This window comes from Alligator mississippiensis, chromosome 1 (assembly GCF_030867095.1).
Source record: "Alligator mississippiensis isolate rAllMis1 chromosome 1, rAllMis1, whole genome shotgun sequence".
NCBI lineage: Eukaryota > Metazoa > Chordata > Crocodylia > Alligatoridae > Alligator > Alligator mississippiensis.
The window spans coordinates 448,869,935-448,883,030 of record NC_081824.1 but is presented as its reverse complement, the minus strand read 5'-3'; the positions used below and the strand labels follow the sequence as shown (position 1 = coordinate 448,883,030).

Genomic DNA, 13,096 nt, shown 5'->3' with positions numbered 1-13,096 from the left:
ACGCCTTCGGGTCCGTGCCCCACCGCCACATCTTCGACACCCTCCGCGAGCTGGGCCTGCCGGACGGCGTCACCAACCTGGTGCGCGAGCTCTACCACGGCTGCACCACAACCGTCCGCGCCACCGACGGGGAGACCGCGGAGATCCCCATCCGGTCGGGAGTGAGGCAGGGCTGCCCCCTCAGCCCCATCATCTTCAACCTGGCCATGGAACCGCTCCTTCGAGCCGTGGCGGGCGGCCCCGGCGGGCTCGACCTCTACGGCGAGAAGCTGAGCGTCCTGGCCTACGCCGACGACCTCGTGCTCCTCGCCCCCGACGCCACCCAGCTGCAGCAGATGCTGGACGTGACGTCAGAGGCGGCCAGGTGGATGGGCCTGCGTTTCAACGTCGCCAAGTGCGCTTCCCTGCACGTCGACGGGAAGCAGAAGAGCCGCGTCCTGGACTCCACCCTCACGATCCAGGGCCAGGCGATGCGGCACCTGCGCGACGGGGAGGCCTACTGCCACCTGGGGACGCCCACCGGCCACCGGGCCAGGCAGACGCCGGAGGAAACCATCACCGGCATCGTGCAGGACGCGCACAAACTGGACTCGTCCCTGCTGGCCCCGTGGCAGAAGATCGACGCGGTGAACACTTTCCTCATCCCCCGCGTCGCGTTCGTCCTGAGAGGCTCGGCGGTCCCCAAGACCCCCCTCAAGAAGGCGGACGCCGAGATCCGACGGCTGCTCAAGAAGTGGCTGCACCTGCCGCTGCGGGCCAGCAACGAGGTCCTGCACATCCCCTACCGGCAGGGGGGTGCCAACGTGCCCCGCATGGGAGACCTCGGCGACATCGCCGTGGTCACCCACGCCTTCCGCCTCCTGACCTGCCCGGACGCGACGGTAAGTATCATCGCCGCCAGCGCCCTGGAGGAGACCGCCCGCAAGAGGATCGGCAGGCAACCCACCGGACGTGACTTGGCCACCTTCCTGAGCGGCTCGCTGGAGGGCGAGTTCAGCCGAGACGGCGGGGACTTTGCCTCGCTGTGGAGCCGAGCCCGCAACGCCACGCGCCGCCTCGGGAAGCGCATCGGCTGCGCCTGGACTTGGACCGAGGAGCGCCGGGAGCTGGCAGTCTCCCTGCAGCCAGCCCCGCACGCCGACTCCGTGACCGTGACGCCCCGCACGAGGACCTTCCTGGAGAGGTTCCTGAAGGACGCCGTCCGCAACAAATACGCCGGCGACCTGAGGGCCAAACCCGACCAGGGCAAGGTCTTCGACGTCACCTCGAAGTGGGACGCCAGCAACCACTTCATGCCTAGCGGGAGCTTCACGCGCTTCGCGGACTGGCGCTTCCTCCACCGCGCCCGCCTCAACTGCCTGCCTCTCAACGGGGCCGTCCGCTTCGGCCACCGGGACAAGAGGTGCCGACGGTGCGGCTACGCGGCCGAGACCCTCCCCCACGTGCTGTGCAGCTGCAAGCCGCACGCCAGGGCCTGGCAGCTCCGCCACAACGCCGTCCAGGACCGGCTGGTGAAGGCCATCCCGGCCGCCGCGGGGCAGGTCTCCGTCAACCGCACCGTCCCGGGCTGCGAGAGCCAGATGCGCCCCGACATCGTGATCACCGACGAGGAGGCCAAGAAGATCACCATCGTGGACGTCACCATCCCGTTCGAGAACCGGCGCCAAGCCTTCGCCGACGCCCGGGCTCGCAAGCGGGAGAAGTACGCCCCGCTGGCCGACACCTTGAGGGGCCGCGGCTACGACGTGACGGTCGACGCGCTCATCGTGGGGACGCTCGGAGCCTGGGACCCCAGTAACGAGAGCGTCCTGCGCGCCTGCCGCGTCTCCCGCCGCTACGCCAAGCTGATGCGCTGCCTCATGGTGTCCGACACCATCCGGTGGTCCCGCGACATCTACGTGGAACACATCACGGGCCACCGCCAGTACACGGACCCCAGCAGGAGAACAGCCGCCGGACCGGACCCGGAGGGGACCGCCTGAACCGCCCCCCTCCGCAACAGACGGACCTTCGCTTCAAGAGGACTCATCAACGACGGACGACGACCCAGCGCCACCCGAAGAGGACCCCCGCGATAGACTGTATCTAGACTGAGACGCTTCATCCTCGGACCACTTCTCCCACCGTCGCGGACCATTGTCACGGGTATGTGTGTTTCTATCCTCTTTCTCTCTCAGCGTCGCGAAACCCCCCCCTCCCTCCCCCTCCCCACTCCCCTCTCCCCTTACCCCCGGGCTTAGTTGGCTAACTTTGTATCGCATGTAACCTAGGTGCGTTCCCAACCTCACCCCCATCCTTTTATTGTTAGTCCCTCGCCCGGGCGTTCTGTATTTCCCTATCGGCTTTGTCATCTTTTTTGGATTTACCATCCTTACCATTTACTGATAAAAGTCAATCTGTTCTTATCAGTTTAATCGCTGATACGTCCTCGATGTGAGGACCGACGCATTAAACGCATTTTTGGTGCCGGGAGCGGGCCTCGGAGCTTGCTCCAGCCCCTCCACGCATCGGCCCGGTATTGCAGTGCCTCCGGGCCCGGTGCCTGCTCCCCTCCCGGGGGAGCGCCGCCTTCCTCCTCTCTGGGTTCCAAAAGCAGCGGCAGCGGCAGCAGGGGCGGGGCCCCTGGGCGGCCCCAGGGGGCAGGCCCTATGCAAAGGGCTGGCTGCCGCCGCGGGGCGGGCAGCCCACTGGCAGGGGAGGGAGCGCGCGCCCTCCTGCTCGGCAGGCAGCACGGCCCCGCTGCCGCCGCCGCCTCCCGCCGGGGGGGAGGCCGGGGCCCCGGGCGGGACCCCGGGGCCCGGGCCGGGGCGGGCAGGCGGGCGGGGGGTGCGGGGCGGGAGCCCGCCCAGCTCGCCGGGGCCCGCCGCGGGCCCGGAAGCGGCGCCCGGAGGGTGGGTCGGGGAGGCCGGGGCCCTCCCGGCTATTGGCAGGCAGGCCTTGCAGCCTCCTTTTCCGCGTCGGCCTGCGAGGCCCCTTAAGACCAGACGCTGCCTTCGTCGAGCGACGGCGTCGTCGTCGTCGCCGCCGCCGCCGCCCAAAGCCAGAGCGGGCGAGCGGCGGGGCGTGTGCAAGCGCAAGTCAAGTGAAAGCAGTAGACGGAGACCGGGGCAAGCGGAAGGAAGGAAGGAAGGAAGGAAGGAAGGAGGCCCGAGTGGAGTCGAGCCTAGCCTGCAGCGCGATGCTACCAGCTAGTGGAGCGACCCAAGCGCTGGCTTGCGTCCAGAGATGCTTCTCGAGCAAACCCCGGGCGGGCGGGCAGGCCGTCCTTCTCCCCTTGTACTCGGCCTCGGCTGGAGTGCTGCGGTCGCTCGGTCGGTCGGTCGGTTTTGGGCTGGCTCCACAATTCCAAAAGGACGGGCGTGACGTGGAGAAGCTGGAGAGAGTCCGTCCAGAGAAGAGCCACGCCAGCCGCGCGCGCGATCACAGGTCAGGGAAGCCGACCCTACCGTGACAGGCTGAGAGCCCTGCCTGCCTGCCTGCCTGCCTGCCTGCCTGCCTGGAGAAAGCCCAGGCTCGCTCGCTCGCTCGCTCGCTCGCTCGGGGGCGGTCTGATGGCCACCTCGAAGTTGACCACCAACCAGTAGCTGGGGGAACGCGTTTGTTCCCCAGAGCGAGCGAGCGAGCGAGCGAGCCCCAAGGAAGGGAAGGGAAGGGAAGGGAAGGGAAGGGAAGGGAAGGGAAGGGAGGACGACCCGGTCGAACGGTCCTCAACTAACTAACTCCTACAAGGCTGTTTCAGGCTGGACACGAGGAAGAATTGCTTTCCTGTCCGAGCCCCCAAGGCAAGGTCTGTCGGGAACAGCCTGCCACCGGAGGTGGTTCGGTTCGGTTCGGTTCGGTTCGGTTCGGTTCGGTTCGAGCGCCTGCCTCCCTTGAACCCCTTCGACAGCAAACGGGATGCTTCTCTTGCTGGGATCCACTGAGCCCAGCGGACGGACGGACTTCCTTCCTTCCTTCCTTCCTTCCTTCCTTCCTTCCGGCCGGCCGGCCCTTTGGGCAGGCGGGGCTGGACGGACTCGATGATCTTCCGAGGTCCCTTCCAGCCCGAACGTCGATGAACTCGTCGAGTCGAGGAAGGAGCGGCACGCACCTGCCCGCCCGCCCGCAGGAGAGAGAGCGAGCCAGCCAGTCGCTCAGTCGCCAGGCTCCGGGACCGGCCGCCGCCGCCGCCGGGGCCGCCCCCGGCCCTGCTCGCCGGGCCCCCTGGGCCGCCGGCCCGGGGTGCCCGCTCCCCCTCCGGCCTCGAGCAGGTTATCGCTTCTCGGCCTCTTGAAGGCTCAGATCAAGTGTAGTATCTGTTCTTATCAGTTTAATCGCTGATACGTCCTCGATGTGAGGACCGACGCATTAAACGCATTTTTGGTGCCGGGAGCGGGCCTCGGAGCTTGCTCCAGCCCCTCCACGCATCGGCCCGGTATTGCAGTGCCTCCGGGCCCGGTGCCTGCTCCCCTCCCGGGGGAGCGCCGCCTTCCTCCTCTCTGGGTTCCAAAAGCAGCGGCAGCGGCAGCAGGGGCGGGGCCCCTGGGCGGCCCCAGGGGGCAGGCCCTATGCAAAGGGCTGGCTGCCGCCGCGGGGCGGGCAGCCCACTGGCAGGGGAGGGAGCGCGCGCCCTCCTGCTCGGCAGGCAGCACGGCCCCGCTGCCGCCGCCGCCTCCCGCCGGGGGGGAGGCCGGGGCCCCGGGCGGGACCCCGGGGCCCGGGCCGGGGCGGGCAGGCGGGCGGGGGGTGCGGGGCGGGAGCCCGCCCAGCTCGCCGGGGCCCGCCGCGGGCCCGGAAGCGGCGCCCGGAGGGTGGGTCGGGGAGGCCGGGGCCCTCCCGGCTATTGGCAGGCAGGCCTTGCAGCCTCCTTTTCCGCGTCGGCCTGCGAGGCCCCTTAAGACCAGACGCTGCCTTCGTCGAGCGACGGCGTCGTCGTCGTCGTCGTCGTCGTCGCCGCCGCCGCCGCCCAAAGCCAGAGCGGGCGAGCGGCGGGGCGTGTGCAAGCGCAAGTCAAGTGAAAGCAGTAGACGGAGACCGGGGCAAGCGGAAGGAAGGAAGGAAGGAAGGAAGGAAGGAGGCCCGAGTGGAGTCGAGCCTAGCCTGCAGCGCGATGCTACCAGCTAGTGGAGCGACCCAAGCGCTGGCTTGCGTCCAGAGATGCTTCTCGAGCAAACCCCGGGCGGGCGGGCAGGCCGTCCTTCTCCCCTTGTACTCGGCCTCGGCTGGAGTGCTGCGGTCGCTCGGTCGGTCGGTCGGTTTTGGGCTGGCTCCACAATTCCAAAAGGACGGGCGTGACGTGGAGAAGCTGGAGAGAGTCCGTCCAGAGAAGAGCCACGCCAGCCGCGCGCGCGATCACAGGTCAGGGAAGCCGACCCTACCGTGACAGGCTGAGAGCCCTGCCTGCCTGCCTGCCTGCCTGCCTGCCTGCCTGGAGAAAGCCCAGGCTCGCTCGCTCGCTCGCTCGCTCGCTCGGGGGCGGTCTGATGGCCACCTCGAAGTTGACCACCAACCAGTAGCTGGGGGAACGCGTTTGTTCCCCAGAGCGAGCGAGCGAGCGAGCGAGCCCCAAGGAAGGGAAGGGAAGGGAAGGGAAGGGAAGGGAAGGGAGGACGACCCGGTCGAACGGTCCTCAACTAACTAACTCCTACAAGGCTGTTTCAGGCTGGACACGAGGAAGAATTGCTTTCCTGTCCGAGCCCCCAAGGCAAGGTCTGTCGGGAACAGCCTGCCACCGGAGGTGGTTCGGTTCGGTTCGGTTCGGTTCGGTTCGAGCGCCTGCCTCCCTTGAACCCCTTCGACAGCAAACGGGATGCTTCTCTTGCTGGGATCCACTGAGCCCAGCGGACGGACGGACTTCCTTCCTTCCTTCCTTCCTTCCTTCCTTCCTTCCGGCCGGCCGGCCCTTTGGGCAGGCGGGGCTGGACGGACTCGATGATCTTCCGAGGTCCCTTCCAGCCCGAACGTCGATGAACTCGTCGAGTCGAGGAAGGAGCGGCACGCACCTGCCCGCCCGCCCGCAGGAGAGAGAGCGAGCCAGCCAGTCGCTCAGTCGCCAGGCTCCGGGACCGGCCGCCGCCGCCGCCGGGGCCGCCCCCGGCCCTGCTCGCCGGGCCCCCTGGGCCGCCGGCCCGGGGTGCCCGCTCCCCCTCCGGCCTCGAGCAGGTTATCGCTTCTCGGCCTCTTGAAGGCTCAGATCAAGTGTAGTATCTGTTCTTATCAGTTTAATCGCTGATACGTCCTCGATGTGAGGACCGACGCATTAAACGCATTTTTGGTGCCGGGAGCGGGCCTCGGAGCTTGCTCCAGCCCCTCCACGCATCGGCCCGGTATTGCAGTGCCTCCGGGCCCGGTGCCTGCTCCCCTCCCGGGGGAGCGCCGCCTTCCTCCTCTCTGGGTTCCAAAAGCAGCGGCAGCGGCAGCAGGGGCGGGGCCCCTGGGCGGCCCCAGGGGGCAGGCCCTATGCAAAGGGCTGGCTGCCGCCGCGGGGCGGGCAGCCCACTGGCAGGGGAGGGAGCGCGCGCCCTCCTGCTCGGCAGGCAGCACGGCCCCGCTGCCGCCGCCGCCTCCCGCCGGGGGGGAGGCCGGGGCCCCGGGCGGGACCCCGGGGCCCGGGCCGGGGCGGGCAGGCGGGCGGGGGGTGCGGGGCGGGAGCCCGCCCAGCTCGCCGGGGCCCGCCGCGGGCCCGGAAGCGGCGCCCGGAGGGTGGGTCGGGGAGGCCGGGGCCCTCCCGGCTATTGGCAGGCAGGCCTTGCAGCCTCCTTTTCCGCGTCGGCCTGCGAGGCCCCTTAAGACCAGACGCTGCCTTCGTCGAGCGACGGCGTCGTCGTCGTCGTCGTCGTCGCCGCCGCCGCCGCCCAAAGCCAGAGCGGGCGAGCGGCGGGGCGTGTGCAAGCGCAAGTCAAGTGAAAGCAGTAGACGGAGACCGGGGCAAGCGGAAGGAAGGAAGGAAGGAAGGAAGGAAGGAGGCCCGAGTGGAGTCGAGCCTAGCCTGCAGCGCGATGCTACCAGCTAGTGGAGCGACCCAAGCGCTGGCTTGCGTCCAGAGATGCTTCTCGAGCAAACCCCGGGCGGGCGGGCAGGCCGTCCTTCTCCCCTTGTACTCGGCCTCGGCTGGAGTGCTGCGGTCGCTCGGTCGGTCGGTCGGTTTTGGGCTGGCTCCACAATTCCAAAAGGACGGGCGTGACGTGGAGAAGCTGGAGAGAGTCCGTCCAGAGAAGAGCCACGCCAGCCGCGCGCGCGATCACAGGTCAGGGAAGCCGACCCTACCGTGACAGGCTGAGAGCCCTGCCTGCCTGCCTGCCTGCCTGCCTGCCTGCCTGGAGAAAGCCCAGGCTCGCTCGCTCGCTCGCTCGCTCGCTCGGGGGCGGTCTGATGGCCACCTCGAAGTTGACCACCAACCAGTAGCTGGGGGAACGCGTTTGTTCCCCAGAGCGAGCGAGCGAGCGAGCGAGCCCCAAGGAAGGGAAGGGAAGGGAAGGGAAGGGAAGGGAAGGGAAGGGAAGGGAGGACGACCCGGTCGAACGGTCCTCAACTAACTAACTCCTACAAGGCTGTTTCAGGCTGGACACGAGGAAGAATTGCTTTCCTGTCCGAGCCCCCAAGGCAAGGTCTGTCGGGAACAGCCTGCCACCGGAGGTGGTTCGGTTCGGTTCGGTTCGGTTCGGTTCGAGCGCCTGCCTCCCTTGAACCCCTTCGACAGCAAACGGGATGCTTCTCTTGCTGGGATCCACTGAGCCCAGCGGACGGACGGACTTCCTTCCTTCCTTCCTTCCTTCCTTCCTTCCTTCCGGCCGGCCGGCCCTTTGGGCAGGCGGGGCTGGACGGACTCGATGATCTTCCGAGGTCCCTTCCAGCCCGAACGTCGATGAACTCGTCGAGTCGAGGAAGGAGCGGCACGCACCTGCCCGCCCGCCCGCAGGAGAGAGAGCGAGCCAGCCAGTCGCTCAGTCGCCAGGCTCCGGGACCGGCCGCCGCCGCCGCCGGGGCCGCCCCCGGCCCTGCTCGCCGGGCCCCCTGGGCCGCCGGCCCGGGGTGCCCGCTCCCCCTCCGGCCTCGAGCAGGTTATCGCTTCTCGGCCTCTTGAAGGCTCAGATCAAGTGTAGTATCTGTTCTTATCAGTTTAATCGCTGATACGTCCTCGATGTGAGGACCGACGCATTAAACGCATTTTTGGTGCCGGGAGCGGGCCTCGGAGCTTGCTCCAGCCCCTCCACGCATCGGCCCGGTATTGCAGTGCCTCCGGGCCCGGTGCCTGCTCCCCTCCCGGGGGAGCGCCGCCTTCCTCCTCTCTGGGTTCCAAAAGCAGCGGCAGCGGCAGCAGGGGCGGGGCCCCTGGGCGGCCCCAGGGGGCAGGCCCTATGCAAAGGGCTGGCTGCCGCCGCGGGGCGGGCAGCCCACTGGCAGGGGAGGGAGCGCGCGCCCTCCTGCTCGGCAGGCAGCACGGCCCCGCTGCCGCCGCCGCCTCCCGCCGGGGGGGAGGCCGGGGCCCCGGGCGGGACCCCGGGGCCCGGGCCGGGGCGGGCAGGCGGGCGGGGGGTGCGGGGCGGGAGCCCGCCCAGCTCGCCGGGGCCCGCCGCGGGCCCGGAAGCGGCGCCCGGAGGGTGGGTCGGGGAGGCCGGGGCCCTCCCGGCTATTGGCAGGCAGGCCTTGCAGCCTCCTTTTCCGCGTCGGCCTGCGAGGCCCCTTAAGACCAGACGCTGCCTTCGTCGAGCGACGGCGTCGTCGTCGTCGTCGTCGCCGCCGCCGCCGCCCAAAGCCAGAGCGGGCGAGCGGCGGGGCGTGTGCAAGCGCAAGTCAAGTGAAAGCAGTAGACGGAGACCGGGGCAAGCGGAAGGAAGGAAGGAAGGAAGGAAGGAAGGAGGCCCGAGTGGAGTCGAGCCTAGCCTGCAGCGCGATGCTACCAGCTAGTGGAGCGACCCAAGCGCTGGCTTGCGTCCAGAGATGCTTCTCGAGCAAACCCCGGGCGGGCGGGCAGGCCGTCCTTCTCCCCTTGTACTCGGCCTCGGCTGGAGTGCTGCGGTCGCTCGGTCGGTCGGTCGGTTTTGGGCTGGCTCCACAATTCCAAAAGGACGGGCGTGACGTGGAGAAGCTGGAGAGAGTCCGTCCAGAGAAGAGCCACGCCAGCCGCGCGCGCGATCACAGGTCAGGGAAGCCGACCCTACCGTGACAGGCTGAGAGCCCTGCCTGCCTGCCTGCCTGCCTGCCTGCCTGCCTGCCTGCCTGCCTGCCTGGAGAAAGCCCAGGCTCGCTCGCTCGCTCGCTCGCTCGCTCGGGGGCGGTCTGATGGCCACCTCGAAGTTGACCACCAACCAGTAGCTGGGGGAACGCGTTTGTTCCCCAGAGCGAGCGAGCGAGCGAGCGAGCCCCAAGGAAGGGAAGGGAAGGGAAGGGAAGGGAAGGGAAGGGAAGGGAGGACGACCCGGTCGAACGGTCCTCAACTAACTAACTCCTACAAGGCTGTTTCAGGCTGGACACGAGGAAGAATTGCTTTCCTGTCCGAGCCCCCAAGGCAAGGTCTGTCGGGAACAGCCTGCCACCGGAGGTGGTTCGGTTCGGTTCGGTTCGGTTCGGTTCGGTTCGAGCGCCTGCCTCCCTTGAACCCCTTCGACAGCAAACGGGATGCTTCTCTTGCTGGGATCCACTGAGCCCAGCGGACGGACGGACTTCCTTCCTTCCTTCCTTCCTTCCTTCCTTCCTTCCTTCCTTCCGGCCGGCCGGCCCTTTGGGCAGGCGGGGCTGGACGGACTCGATGATCTTCCGAGGTCCCTTCCAGCCCGAACGTCGATGAACTCGTCGAGTCGAGGAAGGAGCGGCACGCACCTGCCCGCCCGCCCGCAGGAGAGAGAGCGAGCCAGCCAGTCGCTCAGTCGCCAGGCTCCGGGACCGGCCGCCGCCGCCGCCGGGGCCGCCCCCGGCCCTGCTCGCCGGGCCCCCTGGGCCGCCGGCCCGGGGTGCCCGCTCCCCCTCCGGCCTCGAGCAGGTTATCGCTTCTCGGCCTCTTGAAGGCTCAGATCAAGTGTAGTATCTGTTCTTATCAGTTTAATCGCTGATACGTCCTCGATGTGAGGACCGACGCATTAAACGCATTTTTGGTGCCGGGAGCGGGCCTCGGAGCTTGCTCCAGCCCCTCCACGCATCGGCCCGGTATTGCAGTGCCTCCGGGCCCGGTGCCTGCTCCCCTCCCGGGGGAGCGCCGCCTTCCTCCTCTCTGGGTTCCAAAAGCAGCGGCAGCGGCAGCAGGGGCGGGGCCCCTGGGCGGCCCCAGGGGGCAGGCCCTATGCAAAGGGCTGGCTGCCGCCGCGGGGCGGGCAGCCCACTGGCAGGGGAGGGAGCGCGCGCCCTCCTGCTCGGCAGGCAGCACGGCCCCGCTGCCGCCGCCGCCTCCCGCCGGGGGGGAGGCCGGGGCCCCGGGCGGGACCCCGGGGCCCGGGCCGGGGCGGGCAGGCGGGCGGGGGGTGCGGGGCGGGAGCCCGCCCAGCTCGCCGGGGCCCGCCGCGGGCCCGGAAGCGGCGCCCGGAGGGTGGGTCGGGGAGGCCGGGGCCCTCCCGGCTATTGGCAGGCAGGCCTTGCAGCCTCCTTTTCCGCGTCGGCCTGCGAGGCCCCTTAAGACCAGACGCTGCCTTCGTCGAGCGACGGCGTCGTCGTCGTCGCCGCCGCCGCCGCCCAAAGCCAGAGCGGGCGAGCGGCGGGGCGTGTGCAAGCGCAAGTCAAGTGAAAGCAGTAGACGGAGACCGGGGCAAGCGGAAGGAAGGAAGGAAGGAAGGAAGGAAGGAGGCCCGAGTGGAGTCGAGCCTAGCCTGCAGCGCGATGCTACCAGCTAGTGGAGCGACCCAAGCGCTGGCTTGCGTCCAGAGATGCTTCTCGAGCAAACCCCGGGCGGGCGGGCAGGCCGTCCTTCTCCCCTTGTACTCGGCCTCGGCTGGAGTGCTGCGGTCGCTCGGTCGGTCGGTCGGTTTTGGGCTGGCTCCACAATTCCAAAAGGACGGGCGTGACGTGGAGAAGCTGGAGAGAGTCCGTCCAGAGAAGAGCCACGCCAGCCGCGCGCGCGATCACAGGTCAGGGAAGCCGACCCTACCGTGACAGGCTGAGAGCCCTGCCTGCCTGCCTGCCTGCCTGCCTGCCTGCCTGGAGAAAGCCCAGGCTCGCTCGCTCGCTCGCTCGCTCGCTCGGGGGCGGTCTGATGGCCACCTCGAAGTTGACCACCAACCAGTAGCTGGGGGAACGCGTTTGTTCCCCAGAGCGAGCGAGCGAGCGAGCGAGCCCCAAGGAAGGGAAGGGAAGGGAAGGGAAGGGAAGGGAAGGGAAGGGAAGGGAAGGGAGGACGACCCGGTCGAACGGTCCTCAACTAACTAACTCCTACAAGGCTGTTTCAGGCTGGACACGAGGAAGAATTGCTTTCCTGTCCGAGCCCCCAAGGCAAGGTCTGTCGGGAACAGCCTGCCACCGGAGGTGGTTCGGTTCGGTTCGGTTCGGTTCGGTTCGGTTCGAGCGCCTGCCTCCCTTGAACCCCTTCGACAGCAAACGGGATGCTTCTCTTGCTGGGATCCACTGAGCCCAGCGGACGGACGGACTTCCTTCCTTCCTTCCTTCCTTCCTTCCTTCCTTCCTTCCTTCCGGCCGGCCGGCCCTTTGGGCAGGCGGGGCTGGACGGACTCGATGATCTTCCGAGGTCCCTTCCAGCCCGAACGTCGATGAACTCGTCGAGTCGAGGAAGGAGCGGCACGCACCTGCCCGCCCGCCCGCAGGAGAGAGAGCGAGCCAGCCAGTCGCTCAGTCGCCAGGCTCCGGGACCGGCCGCCGCCGCCGCCGGGGCCGCCCCCGGCCCTGCTCGCCGGGCCCCCTGGGCCGCCGGCCCGGGGTGCCCGCTCCCCCTCCGGCCTCGAGCAGGTTATCGCTTCTCGGCCTCTTGAAGGCTCAGATCAAGTGTAGTATCTGTTCTTATCAGTTTAATCGCTGATACGTCCTCGATGTGAGGACCGACGCATTAAACGCATTTTTGGTGCCGGGAGCGGGCCTCGGAGCTTGCTCCAGCCCCTCCACGCATCGGCCCGGTATTGCAGTGCCTCCGGGCCCGGTGCCTGCTCCCCTCCCGGGGGAGCGCCGCCTTCCTCCTCTCTGGGTTCCAAAAGCAGCGGCAGCGGCAGCAGGGGCGGGGCCCCTGGGCGGCCCCAGGGGGCAGGCCCTATGCAAAGGGCTGGCTGCCGCCGCGGGGCGGGCAGCCCACTGGCAGGGGAGGGAGCGCGCGCCCTCCTGCTCGGCAGGCAGCACGGCCCCGCTGCCGCCGCCGCCTCCCGCCGGGGGGGAGGCCGGGGCCCCGGGCGGGACCCCGGGGCCCGGGCCGGGGCGGGCAGGCGGGCGGGGGGTGCGGGGCGGGAGCCCGCCCAGCTCGCCGGGGCCCGCCGCGGGCCCGGAAGCGGCGCCCGGAGGGTGGGTCGGGGAGGCCGGGGCCCTCCCGGCTATTGGCAGGCAGGCCTTGCAGCCTCCTTTTCCGCGTCGGCCTGCGAGGCCCCTTAAGACCAGACGCTGCCTTCGTCGAGCGACGGCGTCGTCGTCGTCGTCGTCGTCGCCGCCGCCGCCGCCCAAAGCCAGAGCGGGCGAGCGGCGGGGCGTGTGCAAGCGCAAGTCAAGTGAAAGCAGTAGACGGAGACCGGGGCAAGCGGAAGGAAGGAAGGAAGGAAGGAAGGAAGGAGGCCCGAGTGGAGTCGAGCCTAGCCTGCAGCGCGATGCTACCAGCTAGTGGAGCGACCCAAGCGCTGGCTTGCGTCCAGAGATGCTTCTCGAGCAAACCCCGGGCGGGCGGGCAGGCCGTCCTTCTCCCCTTGTACTCGGCCTCGGCTGGAGTGCTGCGGTCGCTCGGTCGGTCGGTCGGTTTTGGGCTGGCTCCACAATTCCAAAAGGACGGGCGTGACGTGGAGAAGCTGGAGAGAGTCCGTCCAGAGAAGAGCCACGCCAGCCGCGCGCGCGATCACAGGTCAGGGAAGCCGACCCTACCGTGACAGGCTGAGAGCCCTGCCTGCCTGCCTGCCTGCCTGCCTGCCTGCCTGGAGAAAGCCCAGGCTCGCTCGCTCGCTCGCTCGCTCGCTCGGGGGCGGTCTGATGGCCACCTCGAAGTTGACCA

The 13,096-nt window shown here is 69.2% G+C and overlaps 6 non-coding genes across 6 annotated transcripts; all 6 read left to right on the top strand.

Annotated features, from left to right (window-relative positions):
- The first annotated feature begins 2,362 nt into the window (after positions 1 to 2,362).
- On the top strand, positions 2,363 to 2,549 carry LOC132247847 (U2 spliceosomal RNA). The gene has a single exon (XR_009459272.1). It is a non-coding gene; the product is annotated as a U2 spliceosomal RNA (small nuclear RNA).
- Positions 2,550 to 4,253: 1,704 nt separating this feature from the next.
- LOC132247804 (U2 spliceosomal RNA) lies at positions 4,254 to 4,448 on the top strand. The gene has a single exon (XR_009459243.1). It is a non-coding gene; the product is annotated as a U2 spliceosomal RNA (small nuclear RNA).
- A 1,696-nt stretch (positions 4,449 to 6,144) lies between these two features.
- LOC132247803 (U2 spliceosomal RNA) lies at positions 6,145 to 6,339 on the top strand. Its single transcript, XR_009459242.1, has one exon. It is a non-coding gene; the product is annotated as a U2 spliceosomal RNA (small nuclear RNA).
- Positions 6,340 to 8,042: 1,703 nt separating this feature from the next.
- On the top strand, positions 8,043 to 8,237 carry LOC132247802 (U2 spliceosomal RNA). The gene has a single exon (XR_009459241.1). It is a non-coding gene; the product is annotated as a U2 spliceosomal RNA (small nuclear RNA).
- A 1,724-nt stretch (positions 8,238 to 9,961) lies between these two features.
- On the top strand, positions 9,962 to 10,156 carry LOC132247801 (U2 spliceosomal RNA). The gene has a single exon (XR_009459240.1). It is a non-coding gene; the product is annotated as a U2 spliceosomal RNA (small nuclear RNA).
- A 1,712-nt stretch (positions 10,157 to 11,868) lies between these two features.
- Positions 11,869 to 12,063, top strand: LOC132247800 (U2 spliceosomal RNA). Its single transcript, XR_009459239.1, has one exon. It is a non-coding gene; the product is annotated as a U2 spliceosomal RNA (small nuclear RNA).
- Positions 12,064 to 13,096: the final 1,033 nt, after the last annotated feature.